Source organism: Centruroides sculpturatus, unplaced genomic scaffold (assembly GCF_000671375.1).
Source record: "Centruroides sculpturatus isolate CEXI.00-Female unplaced genomic scaffold, Cexi_2.0 scaffold201, whole genome shotgun sequence".
Classification (NCBI taxonomy): Eukaryota; Metazoa; Arthropoda; class Arachnida; order Scorpiones; family Buthidae; genus Centruroides; species Centruroides sculpturatus.
In genome coordinates, this window is record NW_019384432.1 from 799,439 (window position 1) to 814,743 (window position 15,305).

Sequence of the window (15,305 nt, forward strand, 5' to 3'; positions counted from 1 at the left end):
AAGTAAGTAAATGGGTCTCCAGAACGAATTAGTCAAATTCCCATACAAACCTATGGTAAATTGATAATCGGTTAACGAACAATTCAGATAGCAAACAAAGTCTTGGAATGGATTATGTTTGTTAACCAATTACCCACTGTATTACTGTATTCAAAACTAGTTGTTGAACAAATTTTTTAAAAAATTTGTTCAACTAGTTTTGTTAGGTTTGATTAATTTTGGTTGCAGTTTAACTGCATGCTTGTCCATGCTTGTCTTCCCCATTTATATGTCAGTCATTGTCCAGTCATATAACATGTCAGTCATTCCGCAAAGATAGGGTAAATATTATGACGAATCTAGAATAAAAATCTTGGCTGTTATGTATGTTTTAAAGCTGTAACTTTTCTAACTAAGTATGTTTGTGAATATTTTTTTTTTGTAATATAATTGTTTTTGCAAAAATATTATCATATTTTTTTAAAGTTGCATTTATGTTAATGTGTGCATTATTATATTAGTATGTTATTTAAAGTGCAACATATAATATTTAATACATTTACTTTTGATCTTTGTTTTTAACATGTCCCCCCCTTTTTTACCAAATGTCCCAGGTTTTACAGGTAAAAATGTGTGAATGTCCCAGTTTTTTAAAAAAATATTAATTATGGGAACCCTACATTACATGTACTGTACCTTTTATATTAAAGAATTATATTTTTAATAATAATAAAAATATATTTAAAATTATCTTTCCTCCATTAGCGGAGAATAAATATGTCATGATTATGATCAATACCAAAATAATAAAATATAATTATTAACTTTTTAGCATTTATTACATTATATACTATATCATCAGTCATTATTAAGTTTCTTTATATAAGTTAATCACTAATTTTCAACATGCATAGTTTCGAAGCTTGTCAGGCTGTTCAAACTCATAACAGCTTGACAGTATATTCAGAATCATTAATTATACACCTCCCGCATCTCTAAAATACAGTGTGTTCCACTCAAAAGTCCCAAATATGATTTGGCTATAAAAAAATTAACAGTTAAAGATATAAGTTTACCAAAAAGCATTTACTTGAAAGAAAAACTCATCTTATCTCTGCACATGCGCATAGTTTTAAATATAAATAACATGAAAATTATACAGATTACAAGAATAAACAGCAAATGCAATGTGGACAATCCATCTAAACATGTGCCATATACTGTGGCCATACCATAAACAAGTCTAATGATCACAGGAATTTTAAGTGCTTTCACAGTGACATCAATTTCCTGGTATGTACAGTACACTGCAGCATGTCCTACCACACATTGGCAATGACTGCAATGATCCACTCTCAAAGATCCTGAAGGTCTCTGACTGAAGTTGTATAAACCATATCTTTCATGTAACCTCACAGAAAAAATCTAAGTGGTCAGATCACATCTTGGTGGCCATGCTATTGGGCATACCAGACCACAACATGAATTTTCTCCTGTGGTGAAGGCCATGACTAGACAATAATTCTCACAATTAAGCTTTTGCATCATCTTGCAGTAGGAAAAAAAAATCTCTGAAACTTTGAGTTTTCCCACTAGATGCCACTTGTTGCTTTTATATATCTTAAACCATTCATTTTTTATGGTGAATTAAAATAGGATGCTTTTGAGTGGAACATCTTGTATTATGGACTAATGGAAAAAATTATGCATGCATTTAATATGAACTGGATATGAACTTACATTCAATATCACTTTACTATAACATCTATTACTAATTTACTATAGCATCTATAAAGATGTAAATATTAGTTTTAAATATAAATAACATGAAAATTATACAGATTACAGGAATAAACAGCAAATGCAATGTGGACAATCCATCTAAACATGTGCCATATACTGTGGCCATACCATAAACAAGTCTAATGATCACAGGAATTTTAAGTGCTTTCACAGTGACATCAATTTCCTGGTATGTACAGTACACTGCAGCATGTCCTACCACACATTGGCAATGACTGCAATGATCCACTCTCAAAGATCCTGAAGGTCTCTGACTGAAGTTGTATAAACCATATCTTTCATGTAACCTCACAGAAAAAATCTAAGTGGTCAGATCACATCTTGGTGGCCATGCTATTGGGCATACCAGACCACAACATGAATTTTCTCCTGTGGTGAAGGCCATGACTAGACAATAATTCTCACAATTAAGCTTTTGCATCATCTTGCAGTAGGAAAAAAAAATCTCTGAAACTTTGAGTTTTCCCACTAGATGCCACTTGTTGCTTTTATATATCTTAAACCATTCTTTTTTTATGGTGAATTAAAATAGGATGCTTTTGAGTGGAACATCTTGTATTATGGACTAATGGAAAAAATTATGCATGCATTTAATATGAACTGGATATGAACTTACATTCAATATCACTTTACTATAACATCTATTACTAATTTACTATAGCATCTATAAAGATGTAAATATTAGTTTTAAATATAAATAACATGAAAATTATACAGATTACAGGAATAAACAGCAAATGCAATGTGGACAATCCATCTAAACATGTGCCATATACTGTGGCCATACCATAAACAAGTCTAATGATCACAGGAATTTTAAGTGCTTTCTTGTAATTCTGTCTAGATTAAATGAAGTGTAGAACAAACAAAATCATAAAAATCAATGATGAATCAGTATTGCATTACTAATATAAAAGTCAGTGTAAAGTATGAAATAATTTCATAACACTTAATTCTACAGATGATGTGGTTTAGTTTATTTGTTTTCAGGTAATTTTTGTTTTATTGATTGCCAGATTTTGTAAGTAAATAAAATACAGGAAATTCTCCCTAGTTCAAAATTTACAAGACAAAATAATCACAACTTTGAATTATCAATGATTTACAGTATGTATTTCTATACAATATGCCAAATGCCATGTAACTGATGTAATTATTAAGAAAATGGAATAAGGCAATGTATACAAAATGTTATTTTTATTAATTACTATCATCATAAATAAACTGCAGGTAAACAGCACATGTCCAATGAGAACCTCACAGGTTGCCAGATAGGTTTTATAAAAAGTAAAGTAGAATTCTCAAAATGGATCCAAATTATTTTTATAGTAATAAGTCATTCACAACTCACTACTTGTTTTAGTACAAATCTAATAGCATAGAGCTCTATAAATATTTCAATCTGATACTTGTAGCCCAATCCTTCAACCCTGAAACTCAACTGTATTTTATAAGCTAACAGAAACAGTAGATGATGGGTAAGGTGACACCCAAAATGTGTTACTGTAAAAGCAAAGCCACATTGACCAGATTAGAGTTTTTGGTGGTCTATTATTCTCTTACAGTATGGAGGAATGTAAACTTTGATCTAAATGTGCAAGTTAACACACACACACACACACCACAGTTCAGACAGAATTTTTATTTCAAATTTTGAAATAAGGAATTCAGTTTGAAATATGATTAACATATAAACTTCTATATTCTTATCCCCAGCAGGGAAAACACTACAGTTATATACTAACGGAATTTCAAACTAATAAAAATTTCCTGTATATAGAATTCTCTGATTGATTCTTTATATAAAATATGGGACAATTTTTAAAAATACTACTAGTGTAAATAAAACATCCCTATATATATATAAAGGAATCAATAACCAACATAATAATAAAATGCAAAAATATGATCTCAAGAAAATAGGAACTGTTTATAAAATTGAATGCAGTTGTAATAACTTTAAAATTTATGTAGGAGAAACGACGTATGTTGGGAAAAAGAATCAGAGCACGAGGAGACAATATGCCTCAAATACAGTAATTCTCCTGGTTCAAACATTCAATGAGTAACAATTGTCAAATCAACAGAAACAAAATAAAATTACTACATAATGAAAAAGACACTTATAAAAGGAAACTTAAATAACACATAGAAATATTAAAATGGCGTAAGGATAAATTAATTAGCATCTCAGATGGCATAACCATCGATCCTCAATGGTATCAATTAATTTAATAGAGGGCATTCTATCACATACAATATGATGAGAAGTTCAGTTGTGTTGAACTATACTGTAATATCTCATGTGGTTTTTATACTGATGTGAACATTAGTAAATGTTATGTTTGTGAACTTATATATATATATATGGCAAATATAAATGTTGTAAGTGCAATTGTATCTTTTTTACCATTATATTTTTAAAAAATTGAATTATACAGTACTTCAACCTTACAAAAAAACCAACTTGTAGTCACCATCATTTTTACAAGATAAAAAACAGTAGATACATAAACCTGAATGTAATTATAAAGTAAAATTTAAGGTTTTATTGAGATTTTATGTAATAATTTTCTGTAGTAAATTGTATTTTATGTCATTTAAAAAATCTTTTTATGTGTATTTATGACAAAGCTCAAATGCATAATGGAGTTTTAAATTATTTTCTCTCTAAAACATGTAAGTAATATTGTAAAAATCTTTATGAAAAATAATAATAATGTTGGGTTTTTTAATCATGCCACTGTCCTTTAATAGCACTGAAGAGGGGCTGTGAACTCACAACAGCCCAAAATGCATAAGTACAATCTGTGTTAAAATTGTTATAATAGTCTTGAGTCATCCAACTGGAGTTGCTGTGGGAAAATCAACTGTTACGGATTAAAGTGATTTTATACACATCAATATTATACAGCATCCATATTACGTAGACATAGAACAATAAATAAATTAAATGTAATAAGCCAACAACTACCCGATTATATCAAGCTATGTAATCAGAACTATTAAGATTTTCTTTGAAGTAAATTATAATTTTTATATTGTTATTTTTCTATCTCAACACAATTATAAACTAATAATCAAGAATTAAAAATTTATATTTGATTTTACATCAAAATACAACATAATTTAATAATTATTTTAAATTTCATAAATTTCTTTCTATTATTATTATTATGATGATGATGATCAAATTAAATATTCTAAAATAACTTATACTTACAAATAATTACACGATCTGCTCCCGTCAAAGTTAAACCTACGCCTCCAACCTGTTATAATATAATCATCAATAATCATCAATATATAACTTTGAAAAATTGAATAGAAAAAAGATTTTAAACTGAAATAAGTATAAATACTTGTGTTGTTAGAAGAAACACTGATATAGTCAGATCCTTTTGAAAACATTGAATACGTCTCTGCCTTTCTTCAATTTTAGTAATGGTGCCATCAATCCTCATTATTTTCCAATTCCTTTAAAATTATAAATGTATTTTGTTTAGATTGCAACAACAATCTAATTAAATTCTTTGGATTATTCATATTTGCAAATTAAAAAAAACTTTTTCATTGTTCTATTTTTCATAGTGCTGGGAGAAAAATAGTAATTTATCTTTATCATTTTTCAAATTCAAATTTATTGTTATTGGTAGCAAAATTATTTATTACATTGAATGTTTTTGTTATGATTAATAAAACTACTCTATATAGAGACCAAGTTAAACATATTTTACAGAAAGCCCGAATCTTTTCCAACCTTTCATCGTAGGCTTTTAGATGGGTGACATACAAGATATACACAATTCAATTTACATATTTAAAAAAAATAAAAAACAAAGATTCAGGAAAGATTACAGCTTGCTCTAATTTATGGACAAGGTAATAGTAACAGACAGACAGCAGATACAGTTTTAATGGCTGACATTCCGATAAGCCAAACCACTCTCATTTTGTTGGTCTATCAAAAATTTGGTAAAACAGGAATAATACAAGACACAAAGAAATTGGGATGTCCTCAAGAAGCTACTTCTAATATATTAAAGGTTACTGTGCTTGCTTAAGCACTAAAACCCCAGCAGTCACTATGAAACAGGAACTGCTATTAGAATTTCTCAATCACATGTCTATTGAATATTAAACAGGCAGAAGTTTCATCCTTACAAATTAGATACTGTGCAACAACTAGAGTATAAATGATCTCAACCATAGTGCTGAATGTTCTGAGAGTTTTGCAAATCTGTTACAGAATGATTCTGGATTACTTCTTCCCTTACCTTCTCTGACAAAGCAACTTTATATTTAAATGGTTATGTCCACACACATAATTGCCACTATTGGGAGCTCACAAATCTCTATGCTTCTCACACAGGCCAAACTCAAATGCCATAAAAAAATTCAGCAATGAGTCGAGTAGCTTTCTTGGTAACATTTAAAAAACTGTGGGGGGACATCTGTTATGATGTTTTATTTTAAAAACTTTTTATACTTTTAATTATTATAAAACAATTTTAAGAGTATGGATGAGTTTTATAAAAAATTGTAAATGCTAATGAGTAAAATCTTCATTATGTTCAACCCTATTCAAATATGACACAAATCCCCTTTATCTTCCCACTCTGTTGACCTTTTACCATTAAAATTTAATAGCATCAATTCCTTAATCTTTGTAGAGAGGGTTAGTCAGTTATGGTGCTGTTGCAATGTAGTGGAGAATAAACATGGGACATTTTTTATGAATTGTCCCATGCATTTTTCTCGTTTCTGAAAAAATTTTTAAACAGTTACATCTAGTAAAAAAAAAATCTTTCTTTATTGTCACATAATTCCTTTTTATGTGAATTTTTTCGCGGTAATTTTTGGCTAAAATTTTTTTGCAAATATCAACGTTGTTCTCCAGTGCCATGTGATCACCCTTGACAGGTATATCCATTGATCACTGCATAGTGGTTAATGCACAAACCTCCCTGCAAAATTTCAGAAATTTTTTATTAAAACAATAAGTTATTAAGCTTCAAACTGGATGAACAAAATTGAACCAACTACCCCCACACATACCAACATTCATATATAGGTAGCCCTCGGTTTACGCCGCAGTTCCATTCCTACAAAAGCTGGCGCAAATCAAATCAGTGTAAAATGAACCCATATTTACAGTGAGGTATAGGGTTAGGTTCTACATAAGTGAAAAATAAGCAAATAATTTTGTTTATTAATACAATATAATACAAACTACATATAAATTTAATTTTTAAAATGTATTTTATCATAAAATAAAGTGAAATGTTTTTATTATTAAAAAATTTTAGTTTCAGATCTCTTACATTTTTCAGAAAAAACTATCCATCTTTAATTGTTTACATTTTTGTTTTCTTTCATTGAGAATTTTGGAATATGGTCGAATGGATGCCATGATGCTCCATTTTACATTTGCACTTAGCTCCCAATCATTGTCTAATTCACAAAGTTCATCCATCAAACTTTCCATAATTGAAAGTATACGTTAACCCGATGTAGAGCTACAGATGAGCGGAGACACTGATTGGTCGACCACCGGTCGCCGTAGCGCATATATAAGGTCAGTTTGAGCAGGAAAATCCAAGGTGGCTACAGAGAGATAGATATCATCTGGCCAACGAGAAGTAGATTTGTCTCACTAACGGTAGTTTGTGATCGCTGGAAATGCTATTGCGTTGTAAGGTGTTTTCCTGAATGAACTGATACGGGATACATTCATTGGCACTATGGATTCAGATGCAAATTATTGGACTATTAAGTTTGATAACTTGACTCATGGGTACCTAAACGTTTAGTATTTTAATATTAATTTAATGCAAATGTATACATACCTAAAAATATTAAACAGAAAAAATAAATATATTTAATAAAAATCTTTGTTTTAATGAATGTACAATGTCACGGCTTGGTAAATAAGTCAACACTGAAATGAAAATCAGTCTGGCATAGGGAAAATTGGGGAATTACACTGCAAAACGGCAAATTGCACAGCAGCATTATTGTGAAACGGTGTAAATTCAGCCAGCGTAAACCAAGGGATACCTGTATACAGAAAAATCCTTCAAATATTTTTTGCATTTCACATTTCAAGGTTCTGAGTCCAAAAATGTAAAACTCTTCAGAAGTCATTTTTTGACTGATTATTATAAAACAACAATAGACAGCATTATATTCTATGAACTGTTCATGTAATTTAGGAATGGTAGATGCATTGGTCTTAGCTGTACAAATGTATATAGCGTTGATACACTTAATATGCTGTAGTACAAGCATAAAATGTTTGACTTTCTCAAGATATCAAAAATTTTCTTTAGCCCAAAAGCTACCAATATGTGTAACTTCAAGTGTATAGGACTCAACTAGGTAAACAACTCCAGACATACAGCCATAATTTTATATTTCATATATATTTGATTTTTAAAAAACTTGAATTATAAATTTACAATATAAATAAATGATAACTCATAACATTTATAACAACATCACAAAGATAAACTGATGTGCTAAAAAAATAGAAACAGCACATGCAATGTTGTTACCTTCTACTCATGGGGGAAATGCTTTGAGCAGCTAAATTTGCATGTGATGCAATAGATACAATACTTATTGGTTATGAGTGAGTTTGATTAGGGTAGCAATGGGCTGTATAAAGAATTTATCAGCATTTGATCATAGACAGATTGTTGGAACAAGACGAATGGGTAGCTCTATCAGTGAAGTGGCTGATGCTCGTGGATTTTTTCATGCAATAGTTTCAAAGGTTTACCAGAAATAATTAAATTTCAAACAAACTTCAGCAGCAATTGTAGTGTGTGCGCTTATGGAAAATGTGACTACTAACCTGGTTAACCATAAGCAATCATGCAACAAAGAGCAATTCTGCACCAAATCACATCAGTCTTCAACATGGGTGATGCTGAATCCACCAGTCAATACACTGTACAACTTACACTGCATTCCTTGGGGTTTGGTAGTTGTTGACCCCAATTGGATACCACGACTAACACCCATCAGCCAACTGGTTACCTGATCCAAAGAACATTGAAATTGGACAGTGGAAGACTGGCACTGAATTGTGTGGTCAGACAAATCTCATTTTCAGTTCTTTCAAGCTGATGGTTGTGTTCATGTGTGGCAATAACCACATTAAGCCACGGGGATCCATTGTGTCAGCAAGATGTTGTGCAAGCAGGTAGTGGCTATGTCCTGATTTAGAGTGCATTTTGTTGGTGTAACAGGGACCAGTAATGAGACTGCAGTCAACTTTGACAGATGAAACATACAATATAGTGATATTGGACCTACTCTTCCCCCCAACTGAAGTCTTGTCAGCCCATATCCAATCCCTTTACAGGCAGTCATAAAAGTAATAAATAAGGGTAGACTAAGGGTTGTAAAAAGGGAGAACGTAGCTAAACAAGGGTAGACAAAGAGAGATAAAAAGGGAAGAAAAAAGCAAGAAAAACAAGAGAGAGAGAGAGTGTGGAAGAAGGAGAGTAGAGGTGGGAGGACAGTAGTAAAGAGAGGTGAAGTAGTGGAGTCCAAAAGTGGGCAAGAAAAAATAAGAAGTCTCATTACTGCATAGGATTGAGTTTCTACTGTATACAATCAAGTGTGATTAAAGTGTGTTTTTTGTTAATTTTATTTCAATTCGGTACAATGAACTGGCGGGAGGGAATCCATAAATGCAGGCTGGATTCTCTACATTGGCACAGCCAACAGGATAGTGATAGTGAAGCCAGATTGACAATATTCAATCTACGAAAAGAATGATTATGATCAAGAATAAGAGGAGTTGATCAACAACTGGGCTGAGTGGAAAATTGGCCACGGCACAAAGGTTGAATGATGATGAAATGGATGAAAATATTGTAATATACACAATATACATTAATGTTAATTGTAATTATCTATAAAAGTTATGCTGTTGTTAATATTAATATCTTTCTTTGTAATATGCAAATCAGTACAAAACTAAAATGCAGTATGTAATGCAGGTACGGTTAAAAAACAGTAATGTAAAATTGTTTATTTGTTTTGATTATGTCTAAGACTCCTGGATATTGTCAAATAAGTAAAAGATCATTTATAGCAAATTCTAATAAAATTACTCCACTTATTGTAAAATAAGTTCTGCGCGCCAATTAAGACCTTGTATTATGTATAACAGATTGTATAAAAATGGATATGGTAAGAAATATTCATTATTTTAATTCTGTTTTGTAAGATATTTTATGTAATATTTTTAAAAATTGTATTTACTTTGCTGATGAGGAGCTTTATGCCCGAAACGTGCTGTTGTCACGTATCAACTAAAAATGATGGAAATAAAGCCAAGTGTTTATTTATAAAGTCTAATATATTCGCAAAACATGGTTTCAAAAACAACGTAGGAAAACTTTTTTCTTTACTTTGTTGGAAACAAAATTCACAGCATAAATGCTAAGCATAAAGGGAGTTAAAAAGGAAGATCTATGGATCATGGCAGAAGAGCTTTGTGGCACAATAGACAATGATCTGAAAGTATTGGAGTTAAGGGAACTTCTTATAAAAAGTGACAATTTTATTAGTGATTGAGATTTTTTATTTGAAATTCTGATCTCAACCATTGCTGAAAGGAAATAAAGAACAGGAAAGACTACAAGTTGAGAGAGAAAGGGAATGCCAGCATGAGTTGGAGCTAGCACGGATTAGTGGTAATAATCAATGCAAGACAAGTAAAGTTAATCCTAACCTTGTGGATAGCCATCCTAGTAATGGACTTAACANCTTTGTAATATGCAAATCAGTACAAAACTAAAATGCAGTATGTAATGCAGGTACGGTTAAAAAACAGTAATGTAAAACTGTTTATTTGTTTTGATTATGTCTAAGACTCCTGGATATTGTCAAATAAGTAAAAGATCATTTATAGCAAATTCTAATGAAATTACTCCACTTATTGTAAAATAAGTTCTGCGTGCCAATTAAGACCTTGTATGTATAACAGATTGTATAAAAATGGATATGGTAAGAAATATGCATTATTTTAATTCTGTTTTGTAAGATTTTTTGTGTAATATTTTTAAAAATTGTATTTACTTGGCTGATGAGGAGCTTTATGCCCGAAACGTGCTGTTGTCACGTATTAACTAAAAATGATGGAAATAAAGCCAAGTGTTTATTTATAAAGTCTAATATATTCGCAAAACATGGTTTCAAAAACAATGTAGGAAAACTTTTTTCTTTACTTTGTTGGAAACAAAATTCACAGCAGAAATGCTAAGCATAAAGGGAGTTAAAAAGGAAGATCTATGGATCATGGCGGAAGAGCTTTGTGGCACAATAGACAATGATCTGAAAGTACAAAGTTGACCCCCCTATAACACTGTTGGTAATTCCGTTTTATATGAATTCCATGTTGTACGAGTCACTTAGATTTTACAAATACGTGAACTGTTCACAGCCTGGCATACATATTTGTAAAATCTAAGTGACTCGTACAACACGGAATTCATATAAAACGGAATTATCAAGTGTTATAGGGGGGCCAACTTGTATTGGAGTTAAGGGAACTTCTTATAAAAAGTGACAATTTTATTAATGATTGAAATTTTTTATTTGAAATTCTGATCTCAACCATTGCTGAAAGGAAATAAAGAAGAACAGAAAAGGCTACAAGTTGAGAGAGAAAGGGAATGCCGGCATGAGTTGGAGCTAGCACGGATTAGTGGTAATAATCAATGCAAGACAAGTAAAGTTAATCCTAACCTTGTGGATAGCCATCCTAGTAATGGACTTGATACGAGTATTGAGAAATTAATTAAAAGCATAAAAACGTTAACACTACCAGTCCCAACTATTGTCCAAAATTGAAACCTATTTTTCTTATCTATAGAGCAACCATTCCAATCAAAGAATGTGCCAGATAAGATGAAAGCAGAGATACTGATTAATATGTTGGGGAGAAGGCTGCAAATATTTTAATTTATATAACTGGAAACAAGTTAAGGATTTATGTAAGCATTAAAAAATTAGTATTACGAGAATACAAACCATCAGCTCAATGCTGCCTAGAAAATTTCTGAAGAGCTATGCATAGGCCTAACAAGACTCGCATGCAATTTATGTCGAGACTATTGTCGGCTTGGGAATATTATTGACAGTTGAGAAAAGTGAAGAACCTTGAAACTTTAAAACAACTAATCGTGTTGGATAGCTTATTCCAGATGTTGGATGCCAACACAGCAGCTCATATAAGCATTCATCAGGGAGAAGGCTGGTTTAATCCTATCGACATGGCGAGAGTGTGAAATCTATATTTTGAAAGTAAAGGAAAATCACTAACTGTAATGCACAATGATTCACAAAGATTGTGGCACCTTTCAGAACTGCAGGGTACTAATCAGAAGTACGTTATCCCACTGAGAAACAAGGGATGGAAAACGGATCTAGCTATTGCCAGGAAATAAAATGGAGGGAGTGCTTTATCTGTAGATCAATTCAACATATTTCTAAATTCTTTCTGCAGAGAATAAGGAATTCACCCATAAACAATAATTGCACTCAACAACCCTTGACAGATTGGAGACAAAACGTTAGCACAATAGTGGCAAACATATGGTCAGGACGCTTTGGGGGAAAACAAGTAGTCATTCAAAGTCGGTTGCTAGCATTCAACCCCTACAATATGTTACAATAAACTTAGATGGGCAAGATAATGAAGCTATCATAGATTCAGGCACTCAAATCCTGGTCTTAAGCCCTGAAGACATTGTCAACTCGAATGGTGGAGACTAGGGATGTTACTTTTGAGTTCAGCATTCCGAGAAGAAACTAAGGCATGGATAGTGAGAGATCCGACCTCAGTGTAAATCTCAATTTTTCACTTTCCACCTAAACTTCCGACATATTTGTAATAAATTTGTCGCCTCCTCGTTAAAATAACATTGTCAGAAAAAGAAAAATCAAATATCGATAGCAACTTATAACTTTCCTCATTAATATAAACATTCAACCCTCAAACAATTACATTCCTCCGCTGCAAGACAAAAAGTTTATAGTTAAAGTCCGAATTCATCATTTTGTTTTGGTCCCAGGAACAACTTTAACCTATACACCTGCAAGACCAACTCTACCTCTCACAATAGGGGATCATATGACCAATTTCCCCAGCCCAAAGCTATAAAAGTGACTTCTTTCCCACTCCTCCGGGGAGTCTATCATCTACGGCTGGCCGGAGAGGATTAAGTCTCGGGATATATTTAACTTTGTGTGTCGATCGGAAGAAAAAGAGCAAAAACCTACTAACGTCTACATTGAAATATACTAGAGGTATCAAGCATTTGATGTGAACTCTCTCTCCGCGAGTTAGGAGCTAGCGAACTAAATTCATTCCTCAAATTGTTAGAGATTGTAGTCGTTAATTTTTGTTAATCTAATAAATCGTTGTTTCCATTGTTAAATGGTGTCATTTACTCGCATATCACCTACGCCTCATCGACAACCCCTCTCACCTCCTCCACTCGACCTGACCAAAAAGAATTCCGACCCTTCGGGACCGCTTCGTACTTTAGCCATCTTGACAAGTGAGCAGGTTTAATGACCTGTAGCCGAAAATGGAGGTATGACCATTTCGACCTCCCCAGCAGTTCACAATAATAAAGGTCCCTAAAACTATTAAAGACCACTGCAACCAAATTTTATTATCCTCAATAGAAGTTATGGTGGCACTGACTGAAAAACTGAAGGGCCCTTGTCTCATACCACTGGATATTTACAAAATATTGGAAGAAGAGATTGAAAGCTTGGTTTGTGCAGGAACAGAAATTATCAGCTATGGAGACACAGATGTAGCCAAAACCTGAACATCAAAGGAGAAAGAGGCATCCGGAGGAGAGAATCACAACATCAAAGGAGAGTATATTGCTGAAAATGATGAGGGAGATACAGAGAATGCACTCCTTGGGAAAGGGATAGGTGACAGGAATCTCTGTTGGCGCACTACTACAGTGGTAGGGGATGAAAGCAATTAGGAGAGTGCAATGCTTGGAAACTCAAATGCATGAAAACTGAGAAAAGAGCAAGCAGAATGTTATACTCTGGAGACTATCCAAATAAAGGAAATTTCATTCTGTTAGATGGATTAATACACTAAAAAAATAAAGTGTTCAGAGAAACAGTCCTTCATCTGGTTCTACCTGAGAGTAGATGGAAAAAAGTTTTCAAAGTGGCACACGAATCAGTTTTTGGAGCACACATGGGAATAAGGAAGATGAAAGAAGGATTCGATATAGCTTTTATTGGCCATCTATGCCGCGAGACATAGCCGAATTTTGTAAGACGTGTGAGAGCTAAAATTGAGGAGCCCTGAGAGAGACCAGAACTTCCGTTCAAAGTTAACATTGATGTGATCGGGCCTAAAGAACCACTTTCTGAGAGGTGGTTCTTTAGGATAAATACATGTCTTATGAATCAATACTCTCATTGGCCAGAGGCTTATGTGTTCTCTTAGCACTAGATCATCTTATGAAGCCTTACTACAGATATTTTCTAGAACTGGAATCCCAAAAATCATCGCAAGTGATTGAGGCACCAATTCCACTTCCAGCTTGACATGAGAATTTTTGAAGCGCTTGGACATTACCCCCAGATTTAGCTGTCCAGGATATACCACAAGTAACGAACTGGTCGAACAATAGAATAAGGTTTTAAAACAGATGCTCCATGTTATTTGAAAAGACCCCCAAAAGTGGGACAGACAGATATTCTTACTCTTCGTTTATAGAGAAGTGCCAAATTGCATGACTGGAGTTTTCCCCATTCAGACTACTATATGGAAGAGAGGTGCATGGACCTCTCCCAATCCCCAAATCCTCTTTGTTATAACACTATATAATAACTGACAACCTTACAATTTATACTAGTCTGATCTGCAATGGTCAGAAGAAATAACAAATGACAAACAATACCTTATTTAGAAAATCTGTATATGTAAAAATGAAACCAGTTCTAACAAAATAATGTTTGGACCACAAAACTGGAAGATAACTACATGAATAAATAAAGGAAAGGAAGAAACTTAAATATACTGACACTTTTAATCAATTCATTTNATTCTTTATATATTACTTCTATGGGATCAATTGGGAGTTCTCTAAATTTATTACTATCAACTAATTCTTGTTTTTTCTTTTTAGCCCACTCTTGCTCAACTATAATTATTTGTTTAGATTTATCTGCTTTGATTATTTCTAGTCGATTGTCTAGTCAAGTGTCTTAATTTATAGCACTCTATTGTGTTAGAAGCATAAACAAATTGTAAAGCACGGTTTCATATCATCAAAACAACTAATCGTGTTAGACAGCTTATTCCAGATGTTGGATGCAAACACAGCAGCTCATATAAGCATTCATCAGGGAGAAGGTTGGTTTAATCCTATCGACATGGCGAGTGTGTGAAATCTATATTTCGAAAGTAAAGGAAAATCACTAACTGAAATGCACAATGATTCACAAAGATTGTG

At 32.5% G+C, this 15,305-nt stretch overlaps 1 pseudogene; it reads left to right on the forward strand.

The window, feature by feature from the left end:
- LOC111619776 overlaps positions 1-12,251 on the forward strand; it is a 25,114-nt pseudogene extending 12,863 nt beyond the window's left edge.
- Positions 12,252-15,305: the final 3,054 nt, after the last annotated feature.